Here is a 21,213-nt window from a genome sequence, read left to right as displayed (position 1 = left end):
GATCTAGAGCGTTTCCCCCTATACAATAATTTTGATTCCTTTGTCTGAATCTGCCTATTCATATCCTTTGACTATCTTATCAATTGGGGAATGATTTATATTAATCTGCCTATTCATATCCTTTGACTATCTTATCAATTGGGGAATGATTTATATTCTTCTAAATTTGATTCAGTTTTCTAATTTTTGAGAAATATGGTCTTTATCAGAAATGCTTGCTATTAAAATGATTCCCTAGTCTTCTACTTCCTTTCTAATCCAAGTTAAATTTGCTGTGTTTGTACAAAAATTTTAAAAATTTAATATAATCAAAATTATCCAATTTACATATTGTGATGCTATCTCTTCTTTGGTCATAAATTCTTCCCTTTTTTATAGAATTGACAGATAAACCATTCCTTGCTCTCCTAATTTGTCTAGTCCTAATTTGTATCATCCTTATGTTTAAATCATATATCTATTTTGAACTTATCTTGGTATATGGTATAAACTCACAGTTTATACCTAATTTTTGCCATTTACTATTGTGTATTGTATATCCAAACTATTCTATTGATCTACATTTTATTTTTTAACCAGTATCAGATTGTTTTGATTATAATACAGCAAGGCCACCTTTCTTTACATTTTCCCTTCATTAATTTCCTCAATATTCTTGAACTTTTGTTATTCCAGATGAATTCTGTTATCATTTTTTCTACTTTTGTAAAATAATTTTTGGTAGTTTGAGTGGCATGGAATGAATAAGTAGATTAATTTATGTAGAATTGTCATTTTTATTATGCTTCTTCAGCCTATGAAAGAGCAATTAATATTTTTCTAATTGCTCAGATTGACTTTGTGTGAAGTTCTGTAATTGTATTCATATAGTTCCCAGGTCTGTCTTGGGACATAAAGTCATTATGTCTCAATGGCTTTAAAAGAAGAAGAGAAGAAAATCATAGTGGGGGAAGAGAAGAAAGAAAAGTTAGGGAAAACGATCTCACACAATGTAGAAGTCCATATCCATAGCTACAAAACAAAAGAAGAATGGCTGACAAGTGAACCTTATTCTTATCTGAATTGGTTAAAGGATAGAACAACATGTACACTAATAAATTATTCAACAAAGAAACAGGTCAGAAAAGGACAAGGAAGACAAGGGAAAGGCAGCTTGTTGGCACAGTGGATAAATAGAATGCCATACCTGAAGTCAGGAAAACTTATATACCTGAGTTCAAATCTAGCCTCAGGCACTTACTAACTGTGTGACCCTGAGCAAGTCACTTAATCCTGTTTGTCACCTATAAAATGAGCAAGAGAAGAAAACAGCAAACCACTCCATATCTTTGCAGAGGAAACCCTAATGGGGTGAGGAAGAGTCCACTAGGATCCAGCTGAATGAACAACAAAAGGTTAAGGGAGGGATTAGTTTTAAGCAAAACAAACTGGGGATATGCAAAAATAAGAACTTTTTTCTTGAGTTGGTAAAGAACAAGAATCCAAGAGGGATTCATAATTTGGGGAAAAGCTGAACATGATGTGATATATAAATATGTCAGAATACTATTGCATGGTAAGAAATTAGGAAAGGGATGATTTTTTTAAATCTTGAGAGGCAGCTAGTTGGTGCAGTGGATAGAGCACCAGCTGAAGTCAGGAGGACCTAAATTCAAATTTGACCTCAGACATTTAACACTTCCTAGCTGTGTGACTCTGGGCAAGTCAGTTAATCCCAACTGCCTCAGCAAAAAAAAAAAAAAAAAAAATCTTGAAAAAGATGTATGACTTGATGTGGAATGAAGTGAACAGAACAAAAACAACTTATACAATGACAACAATATGATAAAGACAACTTTGAAAGAATTAGGAATTTTGATCATCATAATGATCAACCATGATCCCAAAGGGATGACAAATGATGAAACATGCTATGATTCTGCTGATAAAGAGGTAAAAAACTCAATGTGAAGAATAAGAAATTTAACGTTTTTGGACATAGCAAATATGGACATTTGTTTAGCTTAATTATACATGTTTGCAACAAGGATTTTGTCTTTCTTTTATTCCCAAATAGAGGAGGAAAGGTCTAAATGGGAGATTTTTAATGATTTAATTAAAAAAAAAAAAAAAGAAAGAAAAAAAGAAAGAAATAACACTTGCGAAGCACTTGGCACAGTTCCTGGCACATTGTAGGCACTTAATAAATGGATTTCATTAATTTAACTTTTATAACAAGGCTTATGTTTACATTAACTTAACAATTTTTCTCAGACACAGAATATAAAATTAGAATTAAATAAGAAAAAAATTAATAAAATACTTGAACTCTTTTCAATCATTTTACAAACACTATTTCCATCCTACTGTTTAAAAAGATGTTAATAAATTTTCTAGAAATAATTTATTTGACATTTTATTCAAAGATCCTTTTGTGGAGTCATTACATTACTGCCAATTCCATTCATTAAGAAGTCTAAAACTTCCTAGCCACTTAAACTCTCCGGATCTCAGTGGTTTGAATTAAATGGTCTCTAAGGTCCCTTACAGACATGACATCCTGCAATTGTAAGTCTATGAAAACTTGATAGTAAAAATTGAAACTTTAGAATAGTTAAGTTATTAAGGTATTCTTTGCTTTATAGAAAGATTCACAAGTTTCCTTTATGTTGTGAGGCCCCAGAATCCATTAAAACATAATGCAATTTATTAAAATTTAAATTTTAGCAAAGTTTTCCAAGAACTATTCCAAGAGCTATTACACTGCTACGATCATAGTGCAAGCTCACACTTAGACTACTTCAGTAGTGCACCAATCACTCTCTTTGCCTCAAGTTTCTCTCCACTGAACTATCAAGCAGATCTTCCTAAAATATAGGACTGAGCATGCCACCACCCCCCCCCCAGTTCAATCAACTTCAGGTACTTCTTACTACCTCAAAGTCTAAATAAATATAAAACCCTATAAATATAAAATTAAAAAAAGGTACTTCATAACCTAGCCCTTTCTTATGCTTTACTCCCCTCCATATGCTTTGTGATCTAATGATTCTGGCACCCTTGATGTTCCTCACACAGGACACTCCATTTCCAAATGTCATATTTTCAATGGCTTTTCCTCCATGCCTGGGATTCTCTTTTCTTCATCTAATTCCTGGCTTTAAAGTCATATCTTCTGCAAAAATTCTATCATGGCCTTCTACTTTCACTGCTTTGAGAGTTATCTCCAATTGATCCTGCCTATATCTTGTTTGTACACAATAATATGCATATTGCCTCCCCAATTAAGACTTGAAGTTAATGAGAACAGAAGCTCTTTTTGGCCTTTCTTTGTGTTCTTAGCACTTAGCATACAGCTGACACATAGGAGACACTTAAATGATTATTGATCTGACTTCTATAAAGTGAGGTATATTTGTTTTGTTTTGTTTTTAAAGTGAAAAAAAAATCCTCAACAACCTTTATATTTATAAATTTCACACAAATAGTTGATCATACCATCTTTTTTTTTAATGGTCTTGGGAAGAGCAGGAAGGTAAATACAAGCTGCTATTGCTAAGTCATAAACAATTTTAAATGAGAAATGATAAGATCTAGCAGAATAATAAAGGTTAATATTCCTTTAAGAAAAATAAAATTAATTGATTCTGAGCAGTATACTGCATATTTACATAAATGCAAATATATTTTTAAAAGAAATGCTAAATACATGTTTTTTTGAGACTTTCATAGAAGCAGTTCTGACATGAAACATGTAATCTAGGGCAAGTGGATCACATAGTACTTTAAAACTTTGAAGACAGTCTAAAATTGGAAACACGGAAAATAGAGGTTGTCAGTTTCATTTCAGAAAAAAAAAAAGTACCGCATTCAAGGTAAATAAAAGATCTGAAATTCTTAAGTTGTTTCATCATAGGCCTTTTCACTTTTCTTTCTCAGCCAAAATATTTTAAACTAAGACATTATTTCAATTTTTATCTATCAAGAAAATCTATTTATTATAAGAAAAAAATTATTGAAAAATTATCATGTGAAGAGAGTTGGCATTCAGATTGACTGCAATTCAGATCCCAAATAGCTAAAACAGTATCAAAATAAAAACAGCATTAATCAGATATATTTTAAAAGCCTTTTTTATTCAAAGAATTGTAGACTTATTTTTTCCACTGATCAACTGTACTTTTTGACATAACTTGTTCCTATAGCACAACCTCTATGCAAAGTCAGCACCAATAAATTCCTTTACCCTATGCAGAGTTTTAAAATTACTTTTTCTTCTTAAAGTAACAAAGTAGAATGTTTACTTGTCCATGTATAGAACAGAAGAAAAGAGGACTGTCATGAAACTCAAGGTATCTATCACACTTAACTTATTTTTCTTGATCACATAAGATCACTCTATAGCTAAAGGAAATATATTCAAAAATGAACTTAAGGCTAAACACTAACATCAAAGGAAATTATCAAAATGCATTCTAAATCTCAAATACACATCTCAACAATAAACTCTTCCTTAGGAACACAGAATCTACAATCACTGTGCACTAAGTAGCCATTTCAGTCAAGCGCAATTCAATGGGAATGACTTGTCAAGATCAGATAATATTAACATTTGCTATTGATTTCATACCACAATCTTCCACTGAAACTTTTGCAATTTACAGAAATTCATAAAGTCTGAAGTATTATAGAAGTGTAATCCACAACACATAAATGTTGAGTTCTCAGTAACAAAAACCCTCTTTCCTCACAGTTAAATCAGAAAAAAAGACACACAGAAGACCAGTATAAGGATAAAATATTGTCATCATTTTATGCTGGACAGCTCCCAGAACAAGAAAAAAACATAACTGACTAAACCTATTTCTACATTCTAATCTTATAAATGAAGCTGAGTTTTGAAATATTCTATAAAGGTAAATTAATGTAACCATATCAGAGCTTTCTTGTAAATAATACTAATGATAAAGAAACTAACAGATGGTAATGATAAGGGTATAACAGTTTATTAGCCCTTTGACATTATAAAGAACTTTCATATATCATTTGATTCTCATAAGTCTGTAAGGTAAACTGTATTAATAAAATATTCTTATTTTGTGAGGAAACAATGGCTCAAAAAGGTTGAATGTCACATAGTTAATAAATGGCACTATTAGAATGTCACATAAGTGGCACAACCTTCCTGTTTCAAGACCAGAGTTCTTTCTAATACATCTACCATTAATACCCTTTAAATACTGGTTATTAGGCTAATTTCTCAAAACGAAATGGCAACACTTTTCCATGAGTAATAGGACTCTGGGTATTGGATGCACATACATATTAAATATAAAAATTAATTTTTATGTTTCTATTCAAGGAAAAATTAAGTTTTATTATGAAAACAGCTCTCTAAAGTTAACATCTAAGTACATAATTTATAATTTCATACCCCCATCTTATATATGTATTTTCTAAAAAGAAAAATAAGCAGCTATTTTCTGTGTGTGAAGAAAATTTCGCTTTTTTATCTTCATTTAAAAACCTGCTTTTTCAAAAAGTAGCTTAACTAAATTTCCTTATATTCATTAGAATACTTTCCTAAATACAAATTAAGACAATTCTGGATACCACCACACACCTGTCAGATTGGCTAAAATGACAGGGAAAGATAATGCACAATGTTGGAGGGGATGTGGGAAAACAGGGACACTAATACATTGTTGATAGAATTGTGAACACATCCAGCCATTCTGGAGAGCAGTTTGGAACTAAGCTCAAAAAGTTATCAAACTGTGCATACCCTTTGACCCAGCAGTGTTACTACTGGGCTTATATCCCAAAGAGATCTTAAAGAAGGGAAAGGGACCTATATGTGCACGAATGTTTGTAGCAGCCCTCTTTGTAGTGGCCAGAAACTGGAAACTGAATGGATGCCCAGTGGATGGAGAGTGGCTGAATAAATTGTAGTATATGAATATTATTATTCTGTAAGAAATGACCAACAGGATGATTTCAGAAAGGCCTGGAGAGACTTACATGAACTGATGCTAAGTGAAATGAGCAGGACCAGTAGATTGTTGTATACTTCAACAACAATACTATATGATGATCAATTCTGATGGTTCCCTCTTCAACAATGAGATGAGCCAAATCAGTTCCAATAGAGCAGTAATGAACTGAACCAGCTACACCCAGCGAAAGAACTCTGGGAGATGATTATGAACCACTACATAGAACTCCCAATCACTCTATTTTTGATTTCCTTCACAGGCTAATTGTACACTATTTAAAAAAGTCCAATTCTTTTTGTACAGCAAAACAACTGTTTGAACATGTATACATATATTGTATTTAATTTATACTTTAACATGTTTAACATGTATTGGTCAATCTGCGGGGGAGGGGGGGAAGGAGGGGAAAAATTAGAACAAAAGGTTTGGCAATTGTCAATGTTGTAAAATTACCCATGCATATAATCTGGTAAATAAAAACTATTTAAAAAAAAAAAAAGAATACTTTCCTAACCAAACTTGAATATTTCCATTAAATAGGGTTAATGCCATGTATTTTAATAGCAAGAGTAAAGAATATTAAGGAATGTCTATTATACTGCTCTAAAAGATTTTGGTTTTTCCTTAAATATTCAAATTTAACTGTCATTTCACTTTTCTTGAAATATTTAAAATTAAAGACTCAAATCTCAATATTACTCATATGATTCACATCTGTTGTCAGAACTGCCTTTTAATGGTGACATAACTATTATTAAGCTGTGTTGGTTGGATTTTATTTAATAAAAATTAAAATCTGAGGAGTGGAGAAATCCCTAGATTTTAGAGTTAGACTGCCCAGGATCTAATGCTTGTTCCACTAACCTGTTTAGTTTTGGATTAAGTTACTTAACCTCTCAGGGCCTTAGATTTCTTATTTATAAAATGAGCCAGCAGAATAAATTATGATAAGGCCTTTTAATGTTTTTTCTTACTTTAAAAATCTTAAGAATTTATGAACCCACATTTTACATTAACTAAACAATATGCCAAAAACCTCAGAAAAAACCTGAAATAGATTAAGTCACTTAAGTTTCAAAGACTTGCACCATAATCTAACCTAAGTAGTTATATGCTACAGTAGATGGAAAACTATGCTTGGAGTCAGGAAGATGTCCAGTTCAAATCCAGTTTCAGACACTTATTATCTGTATGCCCTTGGACAAGTCACAATCTGTTTCAGTTTTCTCAACAGAAAAATGAGTTTAATAATAGGACTAGCCTCTCAGAGTTATTGTGAGGAATAATTGAGATAGTATTTGCAAAAGATTTTGCAAAGTATGTGCGCATAGCTGGCATCATATAAATGCCAGCTATTATATTAGTCAACCTTTAAATTAAGGCTTCATTCAACTGCAAAGCTAGTAAATGATCAGTTGCCAATCATCTTTGGTAATAAACACATTTGAGGCTGTAATGCCCATCATTCACACACTTTAAAGCTCTTCATTAACAGTGGTTTTTCGGAAAGGTTTATTGAGTTCTAAGTTGATAGGGCTAAAAAGGGAAACCAAGGAGAAATTCACAGACAAACCATAGAAGACTGTCTCCTTCAGAGATGAATCCTAAATTTCAACTCCAAGGTGTACAAAACTGAAAGTCCAATACACATATAACTAGCAAAAAGGATTTTAGGAGAGCCTAAGACCCTAATCATGGAGGTAGAATATGATATAATAGAAGCAGAACTATTTCTGAAGTCAGAGGCCTGAGTTGAAATCACCAATCTCAATTGAATCATATAACCATTCTGGGTTTTGCATTCCTTAGCTTCAAAATGAGAATAACTTCTGTGATCTAAGTGTACCTGATCTAAAGCTATATTATATAGCAGCAGTCACCAAAACCATTTGGTATTGGCTAAGAAATAGACCGGTCGATCAGTGGAACAGATTAGATACAAAGGACAAAAAAGGGTACATCTATAGCAATCTAGTCTTTGACAAACCCAAAGATACCAACATTAGGGATAAAAATTCATTATTTGGAAAAAACTGTTGGGAAAACTGGAAATTAGTATGGCAGAAATTAGATATGGATCCACACTTAACACCATATACCAAGATAAGATCAAAATGGGTCCATGACTTAGGCATAAAGAATGAGATAATAAATAGATTAGAGGAACAGAGAATAGTCTACCTCTCAGACCTGTGGAGGAGGAAGGAATTTATGACCAGAGGAGAACTAGAGATCATTATCGATCAGAAAATAGAAGATTTTGAATACATCAAACTAAAAGTTTCTGTACAAACAATACTAATGCAAACAAGATTAGAAGGGAAGTAACAAATTGGGAAAATATTTTTAAAGTTAAAGATTCTGACAAAGGTCTCATTTCCAAAATATATAGAGAACTGACCCTAATTTATAAGAAATCAAACCATTCTCCAATTGATAAATGGTCAAAGGATATGAACAGACAATTCTCAGATGATGAAATTGAAACTATTATCCACTCATATGAAAGAGTGTTCCAAATCACTACTGATCAGAGAAATGCAAATTAAGACAACTCTGAGATATCACTACACACCTGTCAGATTGGCTAAGATGACAGGAACAAATAATGATGAATGTTGGAGGGGATGTGGGAAAACTGGGATACTAATACATTGCTGGTGGAGTTGTGAAAGAATCCAGCCATTCTGGAGAGCAATTTGGAACTGTGCCCAAAAAGTTATCAAACTGTGCATACCCTTTGATCCAGCATTGCTGCTATTAGGCTTATATCGCAAAGAAATACTGAGAAGGGGAAAGGGATCTGTATGTGCCAAAATGTTTGTGGCAGCTCTTTTTGTAGTAGCTAGAAACTGGAAGATGAATGGATGTCCATCAATTGGAGAATGGTTGGGTAAATTATAGTATATACATGTTATGGAATATTATTGCTCTGTAAGAAATGACCAGTAGGAGGAATACAGAGAGGCTTGGAGAGACTTGCATGAACTGATGCTGAGTGAAATGAATAGAACCAGAAGATCGCTGTACACTTCAATGCTGTATGAAGATGTATTCTGATGGAAGTGGATATCTTCAACATAAAGAAGATCCAACTCACTTCCAGTTGATCAATGATGGACAGAAACAACTACACCCAGAGAAGGAACATTGGGAAGTGAACGTAAATTGTTAGCACTACTGTCTATCTACCCAGGTTACTTATACCTTTGGAATCTAATACTTCATGTGCAACAAGAAAATGGTATTTACACACATATATTATATCTAGGTTATATTGTAACACATGTAAAATGTATGGGATTGCCTGTCATCTAGGGGAGGGAGTAAAGGGAGGGAGGGGATAATTTGGAAAAATGAATACAAGGGATAATATTATAAAAAAAATTACTCATACATATATATATACTGTGAAAAAAAATAATAAATAAAAATAATAAATAAATAAATAAATAAATAAAAATGAGAATAACTTCTAGCATCCTTTTTACTTCTAACCTCTATGATCAAGTAGAGACTATCTAGACTCCCAAACCTCCTTCAGGCTTAATATTTTCAAAGGAGAATTTTTTTTCTCCTCCTGTCATTTATTCTATCAGCTGATTTCCCAGCATAAAATTTTTAGGAATTGCTTACATATGCAGACCAATCACCAACTAACACAAGCACAGTAAAATAATGAAATCATCCAAACTTCTTAAAATTAAGGCATTTGAACAGCAGTGCATAAAGGTATCATTAACAAAAGGACATTATAGTTACACAACTTAATATGTTAATAATGCCCTTAACTAACATCATGGCAGCTTGAGTGCTGGGCCTAGAATCAGGAAAATTCATCTTCCTGAGTTCAAATCTGGCCTCAGACACTTACTAGCTTTATGATCCTGTGCAAGTTACTTAACCCTATTTGCATCAGTTTCCTCAGTCGTTAAAATGAAATGGAGAAGGACCACTCAGTATCTTTGCCAAAAAACAAAACAAAACAAAACCAAAAAAGGGTCATGAATAATTGGACACAACTGAAAAAACTAATCAGTACTGTCATAGGAGCAAATATCAAATTAACTATTGCTATTTTTAAGATTACTTTCAAGACCACAGGATAAATAATTAAAAGACCCCTTACGAGATCTAATACCTTCATTTTACAGACAGGAAACAGTAGCCCAAATAAGTGAAAGTAATTTGTCCAATAGCATGAAGTTACTAAGTAGCAAAGCAGGTATTTGAATGGTTTATCACTCTGAATTCAATGCTCTTTCCAGTATACTACTGATACCTCCAATTATTTTCAAGTATTGAATACTGCAGAGGATAAATGATTTCATTACAGTGAAGATCATATTTTTGCTAAATATTCAGAAAAGGTGTCAAGCCATACTATAAAGTACTATAAAACAAGCTCAGTTGTGTGTAATGTGATCATAATTGCTACTAGAAATATCACTATAACAAAATGAAGGAAAACTAAGCATCACATGTACTAAACTTATTTCCTTCACAAGCAAGCAGTTTAGTAGAAAGGATAATGGACTCAAGAGATAGGGGAATGGTTAAAATCCAACTGAAGAATTTATTAGCTGGTCAAGTTATTCTCTGACTCTGTTTCCCTCAGATGTAAAATGGAGACATTATTATCTGCATTATCCATTTCAAATTATTATTGTAGATACTAGATCTATTCTCATTTCTGATACCTAAACTGATGATAGTGCTTACTATCAAATATTGTAAGTAAATGTGACCCTAATGAGGATAAAGCTAATAAGTGTGAAAAGAAAAAAATAGTTATATCTGAAAAAAAAAATTAATTACAAAATGCTTCCTCAAATAATCCAACCTTTCTGGGGAAGAATTTGGAACTTTGCCCAAAGGGCCATCAAACTGTGCAGATCCTTTGATCCAGCAGTATCTCCACTGAGTCTATATCCCAAAGAGATCATAAAAGAGGGAAAAGAATCCACACATGCAAAAATGTTTGTAGCAGCCCTTTTTGTAGTAGAAAGAACTGAAAATTGAGTAGATGCCCATCAGTTGGGAAATGGCTAAATAAGTTATGGTATATGAATGTAATGGATTATTGTTTTATAAAAAATGATGAGCAGGCTGATTTCAGAAGCTTGGAAAGACTTATATGAACTGATGTTGAGTGAAATGAACAGAACCAAAAGAACATTGTAAACAATAATAACAAGATTATGTGATGAATTGTGATAGGTGACTTGGCTCTTCAAGAATGAGGTGATTCAAGGCAATTTCAATACACTTGGGAATGGAAAATTCTATCTGCATTTAGAGAGAAATGGAAACTGAATGTGGATCAAAGCATAATATTTTCACTTTTTTTGTAGTTGTTGTTTGCTTGGTTTTTTTCCCCCCTTTCTCATTTTTTTTTAAATCTATCTGATTTTTCTTGCATGGCATGACAAATATGGAAATATATTTAGAAGAACTACACGTATTTAACCTATATCAACTTGCTTGCTATCTTGGGGAGGGGACAGGTAAAGAAGGGAGGGAGAAAAATTTGGAACACAAAGTTTTTCAAAAGCAGATGTTGAAAACTATCTCTTTGCATTTATTTTGAATAAAATACTAATTGGGGAGGGGGAAGTTTCCTCAGGAGAAATATGGATAGTAGGGCACAAGGTTCAACAGTAAAACTGGGATAGCAACAATTTCAGAGAAAACTAGGCTCCAAACCAAATATGACTAAGAACCCCTAGGGCAACAATTCTCAAACTTTTTGGCATCAGGAACCCTTTATATTTTATAAGAATTATTGAAGACCCTTACCTCCAATTTTTGTGTATGTGGGTCATATCTATCAATATTTACTGTATTAGAAAATAGTTATTATTATGAAAATAGTTTTGACTTTGCAAATTCCCAAAAGAATTTCAGGGATCCCATAGACATCCCTGGACTATATTTTGAAATATACAGAATACACTATAATGTAATGTTTTAAGACTACACTGCCTAGAGTAACTTATTGGGAACAACTCTCATTTCCTCCAAGAAAAACCATTATGTAATTATATCCTGATCAAAATTGCTACTAACTAGGAAATCAAAATTTCTGCATTACTTCTTCAAAGCTAATTTCTACAAGAACCATTGCGGAGTTCAGACTCATTCAGAAGATGGTTACAATCCAGGGTTTACCTATACCCTTTCTACTCTATTTTGAAAAAGTTATAATTTATTGGCATGAGTATTGAGTCTAGCTATCCTAATAACAAATGTTCTTAAAACTTTTTTGTTATGTTTTGCATATCCTTTACATAAAGAATGTACTCAACGTGTTACAAGTTTTTCTTTTGGTATTTTATCAAGAGTATTAATGTATCATTCATACTGTTTCTTTCTCAATATATGGCTGGCGTACCTCTTTTCCCAGGCATATAAATTCTCACTATTTTTTAAACCATACCTCAGTCTAAATATCACTAGTAATGTTCTACAACCTTCTTGAGCTTGTATTCCATTTTTCTAACAGTTTTAATTCTTTTGAAATCACTATTTCCTAGTGTTTATAACTATACATTATTATTGGAAGACTGTTAAACAGATGGGTCAGGAAGAAGCAGTCAGATTATTGAAAGCACTAAACATTTCCCAAACTCGACCTAGTTTTTCTATTCCTCCTCCTGTTCAATTCTAAGCCTAGCTCATAATCCACCTGCAGCATTTCTGCTTTGTATATCGAGACTAACCGAATGGAATGCTGCATGTTGCAATTGGGCAATATGTATTTTTCATCCATTTTGCTTTTTTCAATGTGGACGGTTAGTCCAAGCTCTTTGAATTACTTTGAATTTTACTGAGATGGCTTTGTATATTCCAAGGTGATTTAAAGAAATTATCAACATAATATTCTCCCATGGCCGTGGGTTTATAAATACCACTCCTTAAAATGTTTCCACAAATGTTAATGTACTCAAAACCTACCTTGAAAGAGTACTATGCTGAAGAAGTTAAATTTTCTTTATGATTATCTAGGATGTTTAGGAATTCTTTCTAGAATAATTTTCAAAACAGGCACTAAGAGGAAACAAATAGAGTTCCAAAATATTCCAGTGAAACACTAAGATGTCACTACATTGTTGTTTGATTCCGTCCATATTCTTTGTATTCAAAGGCATGGATTCTATAGGGTTTTGACACATACCACACACACATACACACACACACACACACACACACACACACACACACACACACACACACACACGCGCGCTCGCCTGACAAATGTAATCACACACGACCCACTATCCCTTTCAACAATGGGTATATCTAAAGAATCTTACTGTCTGTGGGTGGTTTTCTCTTCATCTCATGGGTTGCATAAAGCTTTTGAAAACAAGAAAAGGATTGACTCACTTTGAACAGTATCTATCATGGAACCATGTACAAATAAGGGATTAGCAAATATTTTTAGCTGATTTTTTTCTGATGAACAGGCTACCCTATCACTGTTGTTTAAGCAGTGCTTCCCATTGGTCAGTACCTACAGTACATGGCTTGAAGTTTTTCTTCATCAAGTCTTTAACAGTGTTCTTCCACAAACTCTACCTGCTATTGCCCCACTTAAAACTTACCATACAGGAGCTATCTGGAAGCTTTCCTGTCACCAAGTCCAACAGTACTGTATTGCAGTTAGCATCCTTATTAGGCTGGTAGACTGACTGTGCTTTAGAGCTCTTGTTGATGGTCCTGTCTCGTCATTCATTGTTGGTTACAGCAGTGATGACAATGATGAGACTTCAAGTAAATAGATATGTCCTTTCTGTAAGCTGAAGACTCACACCCACACAGAAGGTCAGACATAATCGGCTCTCCTACAGCCTTTCAGCTTAGCTTGGAACCTAATCTCACACTGCTACACCATTCTTTCCCATCTCCTAGGGTACTGACAGAGATGAAAGACGATAGTGAATCCATTAATAAGCAATCCAATTTTCTAGGTACACTAATTTATATAGTTCCACAAATTTTGAAGTTAAGGTTTCTTATTTTTATCTTCCGGATGAAAGATTACATGTGCCTGAAATTCAACTTAATATTAAAAAAAAAAGAAAGCAGCAAAGTAATTAACACAAACTAACCTAATTTCAATTAGCTTTCTATATGGAGAAACATTTTTTCCATCTCCAGGAGATATAAATAGAACACGACAATGGACAAAAACAGCCAAGGTTTTGCTGTTAGATTTCAGTCGACAAATTCTGTGACTACTGAGATACCTAAGAAATCTAAGAAACTCTACAATACTATGTTCCCCTGTTCAAAATATCTAATCGCTGAGCAGCTCAAGTTTAAGGATAGACAAAAATGGAAAATGAAAACAAAACCAGAGCATTTACTTCTAATTTCCTTTTCAGATCTGACGCTTCATGCTTTTTCTTATGTGACTTAAGAGATTTGACCCTTAGTATCTCTTAACAAGGACTGCCTCCCTCTACTTATTTAATCAAATTTTAGCTGCAATGAACACTTAGTAATCCTGAAAAAACCAGAACAAGCTTGATGAAAATAACAAGGTTCTAGTACAAATCTTATCATGGTTATATGATGCTTTTAAGACATTTTTAGATATAGTATGGCATAAAAGATAGTCATAGAAGGGTTGGTAGAAGGCGCTCTCTACAAACTATCAAAACTACAAATTGTTTACAAGTTTGGATATTATATTTTGAATCACTAAAAACTCTTACATTTTAAAATTTACTTAGAAAGTTTAATTGACAGAATGAACTACAACATTCAAGACTATAAAAAATTTTAAAGGAAATTAAATACTACAACACAAGGACAGGGATAGGGAGGAACAGACTTGTAATTTCACAGACACAGACAATTACATTCTTTGAGAGTTGCCTAGGGCATAGAGAAGTTAAGTCACTTGACAGATCTAGAAGCTTAACTTTAACCCAAGTCTCTCAGGCCCTGAGGTCTGCTTACATTCACAAAGCCAGATTGCCTACCACAAGGCTCCCTTAAACCAAAATCTATGTAATATACCTAAACTGATGATTTATTAAACCCCAAACTGCTAAAGCACAGGCCTCATTATTTTTCCATTGTAGAATCCAATTAGAGCATCCAGTACTTTCACTTTTTCTAGGATAACAACATGCTCAAATAATTCTGCAAATATATCTGACAACAAATTATAGACAAAATAGAAATGGAAGGAGATTTTTCAGTTCCACTTCAGCAGTTCTTTCAGTTGCTATTTTGTTTTGAGGCAAACTATTGGAATGAAACAAAGCCAAACCCCTCAATCTGAAAACTGGAAAAGAAACTTCTTAATATATGACAGATATTCTCCCCCCTAACTCCAGTCACCCAAACGCTTAAAAAATATATTAAAATTAAGCAAGTAAACATATTTTCCATCAAGAAGTACTCTTTACGGATTAAAGTAAAATGGCCTTAGGGTTCCCCCCATAATTAAAAGAAAAGTATCGAATTAACTTTATAGGGGCCTAGTATTAAAAGGAACAGTAAATTGGCGTATTCCTTTTGGTTAAATGTCTAAGCATCCAGATTCCGTAGGGAAAACACCTCCCCGAAACCATTTGTCAAGATACTTCACTGAGGCAACATCCACACAGGACCATGAATAAGGGACCAAATCCAGGAAATCGCCTCCCTCTTCCCAAGGCCGACTACAATTCTCACTCTTTCACTGCCCAGGCCTCTATTTCACACCAGAGACGTCCCTGGAAGGCTGACACTTTTCCCCATAAGGTTCCACAGGTTCTCTTCATGCCTCCATTCCACAACCCTTCCGTTACCTCTTCTAACCCCCTTTCACCAAGGCTGCTCACCCCCAGCCTCTCCTAATGGAGCCCCCCCAATTTTCTTTTCCCTCTTCCATACAAATTCCCTTTGCACTCCTCACTTCCCTAACCCAAGAATCACATCCCCTCCCAGCTTCCCCTCCGGTTTCTCCGCCCCACGTCCCCTCCCCCTACTCCCCGTCTCGGTGTCCCCTCCCCCAGTTTCTTCCAATTCCGGTTCCTCAATTACACGTACCCGTACTCTAGACTCTCTCCAGGCCAGTGCCGGTGTCCCCCCCTGAAGGCCAGGGTTCCCGAAGCCTCCTTAGTCTCCGCCAGAATCCTCCCCTCCGACCCTCCCTGCCGCGGCGAGGGTCTCCACACCCCAGGATGCCTCGGCTTTAGCTGCCCCGGCTCGCCGCCCTTCCCCCTCTCCCGTGGCGGCGGCGCTGCGGCATCTCCTCTCCCCACCCCCGCGCCCGTGGCTCCATCTTGGCCTTCCGCGGTCCCAACGCGGGCGGGCTACGTGTAAAGGAGAGCAAGAAGCCGGGCCTGAGCGCCGGCGCCAGGAACTGGAGGCCTGGCCCGGCCTCTCTCCTTAGACGCTTACCTGCTCCGGCTGTAGCTGGCCGGCCGGCTCGGCTCGGCTAGTCCGCGTCTACTCTGGCTCCGCGCCCGCTGCTGGGCCTGGGCCGCACAGCCTCCACAGCCGGTGACCGCTCCTCCGGGAAACCCTGGGCGGCGGCGGCGGCAGTAGAGGGCGCGGGAGCGGCGGCGATAGAGGTAGGGGTGAAGGGGGCGGGGTGACGAGCCGGAGGAAGAGAAGTCGCGCGCGCTCACGCAACACGCTGCCCTGCGTGCGCGTTTCCAAAAACACCCTCCTCCTCGCTCGGGAGCGCGCGGCGGGAGGCTGGGAGGAGAAATGAGGCTGACCTGGGCGCGCGCACGCCTCTAGGAGTTTGTTCGGGCGTGGGAAAAGGGGCGGGGCACGCATTAGAGCATCCCTAGAGAAGTCTCCTATTCGCAGCCGGCATCAACTTGCCTGTCTTCCTTCAATCTCCCTATTTCTCGGAGAAACGAGTCTTCGCACATCCGCGGCGTGAGCCAGTTGCCACCAACCTGCACCGGTGGTACCGCCTGCGTTCATCAATCTAGGGCGGTGGCTTGTGGCTCCGGCTGAAGCCGGGCGGAGGCGGTTGCTTCAGGTAGCGATTTCGGCTGCTTCTTCCGCGCGGACATGGGGCACGCGTTTCTCGCCTAGGGCTTGCCCCCTCGGGTTCGGCCCCGCTCCGCCCCCCGCCTCCGCTCCGGGCGGAGCATCTGCCTCGTAGAGGCCGGAGGCAGGTTTCCCCAGATAACTGAGACGGACAGGTGACCGGGGAACGCTGCAAGCTAGAGACCGACTCATGATGGGAATAAAATTGATAACATTTCCTACGGTTTGCTGGACTTTTTCTTCCAGACGGCCCGGAATAGGGGCGGGGTAGGGAGTCTGAGGGTTGGAAGGGAGTGTAACCTCATTTTACAAGTGAGGAAACAGGTTCTGAATTGAGATTTGGCAAAGGTCACAACTACTAAATGTCAGGGCCGGGAATGAGGCGACAACCTACCTGCCTCGTTCGCCCAGACTGTACGACAGGTATTCCCTCCCCCATTAAAACTATATAGCTACTGAAAATAAAACTTAGAAAGTGATCTTGCATGTTTGCATATCGCTGTTATTTTCTGTCCATTTAATTCAATGGACGTTTATTAAGCACCTTTCAAGAGCGACTTCTGTTTTTGGAAAGGATAAAACAATCTTTTCCAATGATTATGTCATACTAAGTAAACTATATGGGAAAGAGGACAGCCAAATAAGTGCTCCAAAAGAATTTGGAGTGAATGCTTTCAGATCTGTGTTTTGCGGAGATGTAAACTAAGCCTTGAAAATTATTTCATCAGGTAGAAATTTAGAAAGTGCATGTCAAGGATTAGTGAAAAGTCATGTAACCATTCTGTGTCAGTTTCTTCAGTCTGTAGAATGTGGGGGGTTAACTGGATGAACTCCAAATCCTAGTAACAGGTAAGGGTTCATCATATTTCTCTTCTGATCCTACCCCGGCAGAAGCTGCAGTAATGGTGGGTAGGGGTTGTAAGGCCAGACTTCTGGATCAAAATTAGAGTTAATCATTTGGTACCCTAAGCAAGAAGTCAAGCTGACGAAAGGACCAACTTTCAACTACAAATTACTGTAAATTTGTCTTTACATTAAGTGTAAATAGCTCAGTGAATTGCCCTGTAACTTACTCATTTGGGGGGCTCCTGAAGCACTTTTTTCCCTTTGTTCAAGATTCTTTTTTTTTTTTTTTTTCTATATCCTATTTTGGAATAAGCTTCATGCACTATTTGTCATCTACTTACATGACTTCTAGACTTAATTCACCCCAGCAGGCTTAATTTCACAATCAGAGCAACTAATTTTTTTACACAAATTAAAAAAAAAAAAAAAAGCAATTTGCAAATTACTTGGAACAAATGGTTATGCCTCTGCTTCTACTAACATTAGGCAGATTCAGATCAGACCTTAACCAAATGAAACCAGATTGAACTGCTTTCTTCCTGTCCTGAGCCTAAAATGTCAAATATGTTTCATTACCTTGTCATATTAATTTTGTGGTTTTTAAATGGATATTATGCTGAGGACTTGTGCAAAAATTGTAATTTAAAGATTAAGTGACTGTAAAAAATATTGGTGACTGTTGGTGAGGGAAGTCAGGTCTTTGAAGGATCATTAAAGCCCACAATTAAACAAAATCAGTTGTATTAAAGCAAAAAGGAAAGTTTGGCTGAAAATAAAAAATGACAATAAATTGACAAATTTGCTGCAAAACAGTCCAATTCTCAGAAAACAAAATAAGACTCAGAAGGGTCTAGCAGCTTGGACATATTACTGATTCCTCCTTGTGTGACATTGGCTTCTTGAAGTTGGAAAAACAACACTAGATTTAAAAAAAAATCAACTGGCTATTGATATGAAGTTAAAAAAAAAAGTCATAGGAAAAGCAGTATGAAGACTGAAATACTAAAGAGTGAAAATAGGTAATTTTTATTGAGTCAAATTTTTCCATCTAAAACTATTCCAAAACAGCTGACAGAAGTCTGGGTGAGCCTATTAGATCTGGCCATCTTCATGATATTCTGAAACATTCACCAAAAAAAACTTTTGGAATTTTTTATTTCTTGTGGTTCTGGAAGTCTTTTCTCCAGTGAGATGAACTCATATACTGATATACTGAAAAGCAGAATGTCCTAGAATTACAGAAATTCCTAAATGGACATTAATACTGCAAATATTTACAAGTACTGTAAAAGGACCATGCATCATGCCTTACTTCATGAATAATTAAGAAATTAATCCAAGAGATAAAATTAACATGTTTTTGTAGTATGAGAATACCCTTGATTTAAACCTTACTGAAAATTAAGGGCTATCATAAAGGGTAGGCTTGGAAAAAGGTAATATTTGTCAAAGGTAAGCTTAATATCCAATATAAGAGAATAGTTTAAAAGTGAATTAGAATGTTAAAATCTTGTGAACTCAATGTTTAGTTGCATAAAACAAGTGATTTTGATAAAAGGATATATTGCATATTTAAAAGGTAAAGATGTAATATTTATTTTATGTCAATAAGTTATTTTGTTTTGTCCTAAGTAATTTTTCCCCCTGAGGCAATTGGGTCTTGCCCAGGGTCACAGCTAGGAAGTGTTAAGTGTCTGAGACAACATTTGAACTCAGGTCCTCCTGACTTCAGGGCTGGTGCTCTATACACTTTACTACCTAGCTGCCCCTGTCCCAAGTAATTTGAACACTGGAACCATATGGAAAGGTTCAAAGGATTAGATAGCAAGAATGTGATTCTAAATCAGTTTTCAATCATACTATCTCATTAACCATTAACTTATTTTGAAATAGACTTCCAGCAAGAATAAGTAAGAATCTCATACAACTGAGCCAGCTGATGTTTATATCATTTTCCTTTGGCAGTTGATGTAGCTTTAAGAACAATTCACAGATAGATGAAAATCTTAGTGCTGAAAAAGAAAAGAAAGTGAAATGTTTCTATTTTCTCAGCTTTTTGATTTCTTGACTTTGAGCTTTATGTATGAAACTCCTCCTTTCATTCTTTAATAACAGGGTCTGCCTCTGCTTTTTTGTTAATTCCTCAGTGATGTGCATGTAGTCAAGTATAATCTGGAAATCCTGAGTTCAAATCTAATCTCAGACATTGACTATCTGTGTAAACACTTCTATCTGCTCCATTTCCTTAATTGTAAAATGGGGGCAATAAGAGTGCTTTCCAGAGTTGTTGTAAGGATCAAATGAAATATTTATAAAGCTTAGTACAGTGCCTGACATAGCAGGTGCTTAATAAATACTTGTTCTTTTCCCTTCATCTTAGTCAACCAAATTCTATACAAAGTTTTCTTCAGCTTTAAAGCACATATTCCTGTATGTTCCACCAACATGCTATTTTCTTTATCCTCACTTATTAACTTTTAAAAAGGAAATCAGGATTACTAAATTAGTAGATGAGGGTATATTTGGGGCATAGTTTATGTATATTCTAGTAAATTTTCTGAGAAAGTATATTACTCATGTGAAGAAGCTGGATTAGACATTAATATACTCAAATAATTCCAAAGAATAGTTGCTAATGGTTCAATGTTACTGTAAGAAGGTCTCAAAAAGAAGTTGAAATTATATCATTTTACAGAATCATAGAATCCTAAGCACTCAGGGATTTATACCCAGTAGCCCTGCGCCATTTAATATTTATCTCAATGATATGCTTGTCAAATTTGTGGACATCCAAAGCTGGGAGGAATAGCTAGAACAGTGGATGACAGCCTCCAAAAGAATCCTAGAGCATTGGACTAAATGTAATAAGATGAAATTCAATGCTGAGAAACATAAACTTATACTTTGGTATTAAAAAAAAATTCACAAATATAAAACAGGAGAAACATGGATAAATTCTGAAAAGGATCTAGGGGTTTTAATGGACTACAATTTAGATGAGTCAACAGTATGATGCGCCAGCTAAAAAAGCTTTAATGAAAATGGGCTGTATAAGGACCTAGTTTTTAGGAACAGGAAAGAAATACTACTGCTGTAATCTACCTTTGTCAAAAATCTCTGGAGCACTGTATTCACTTCTCAGCACCACAGTTTAAGAATTTTTATTAGCTGGAAAATGTCCAGAGGGGGACAACCAGAATAATGAAAGGCATTGAATCTATGATATATGAAGATTAAAGGAGTTGGCATGTTTAATTTATAGACTGGGTGGGGAAGGGAGATATGATAGTTTTTTTCCCCCAAGGACTTTTAAGGGTTATCATGTGGAAAAGAGATTAGACTTATTCTGTTGGGCCCCAGAGGAGAGAACTAGGAGCAATAG

At 35.8% G+C, this 21,213-nt stretch overlaps 1 protein-coding gene across 3 annotated transcripts in view; it reads right to left on the bottom strand.

Annotated features, from left to right (window-relative positions):
- DNAJC5 (DnaJ heat shock protein family (Hsp40) member C5) overlaps positions 1 to 16,599 on the bottom strand; it is a 50,067-nt gene extending 33,468 nt beyond the window's left edge. For 2 of the 3 annotated variants that reach the window (XR_012486325.1, XM_074288910.1), the window contains exon 1: positions 16,380 to 16,599. The gene's annotated coding sequence lies outside the window, so the exon portion shown is untranslated. Of the gene's footprint in view, positions 1 to 13,582; positions 13,711 to 16,379 lie in introns of those variants that run through there. The other variant, XM_074288911.1, reaches the window with a different exon arrangement.
- Between the last annotated feature and the right edge of the window lie 4,614 nt (positions 16,600 to 21,213).

The sequence above is a fragment of the Sminthopsis crassicaudata genome, chromosome 2 (assembly GCF_048593235.1).
Source record: "Sminthopsis crassicaudata isolate SCR6 chromosome 2, ASM4859323v1, whole genome shotgun sequence".
In the NCBI taxonomy this organism is placed as follows: domain Eukaryota; kingdom Metazoa; phylum Chordata; class Mammalia; order Dasyuromorphia; family Dasyuridae; genus Sminthopsis; species Sminthopsis crassicaudata.
Note: the sequence above shows the minus strand (reverse complement) of the source record. Positions and strands in the feature narration are given on the sequence as shown.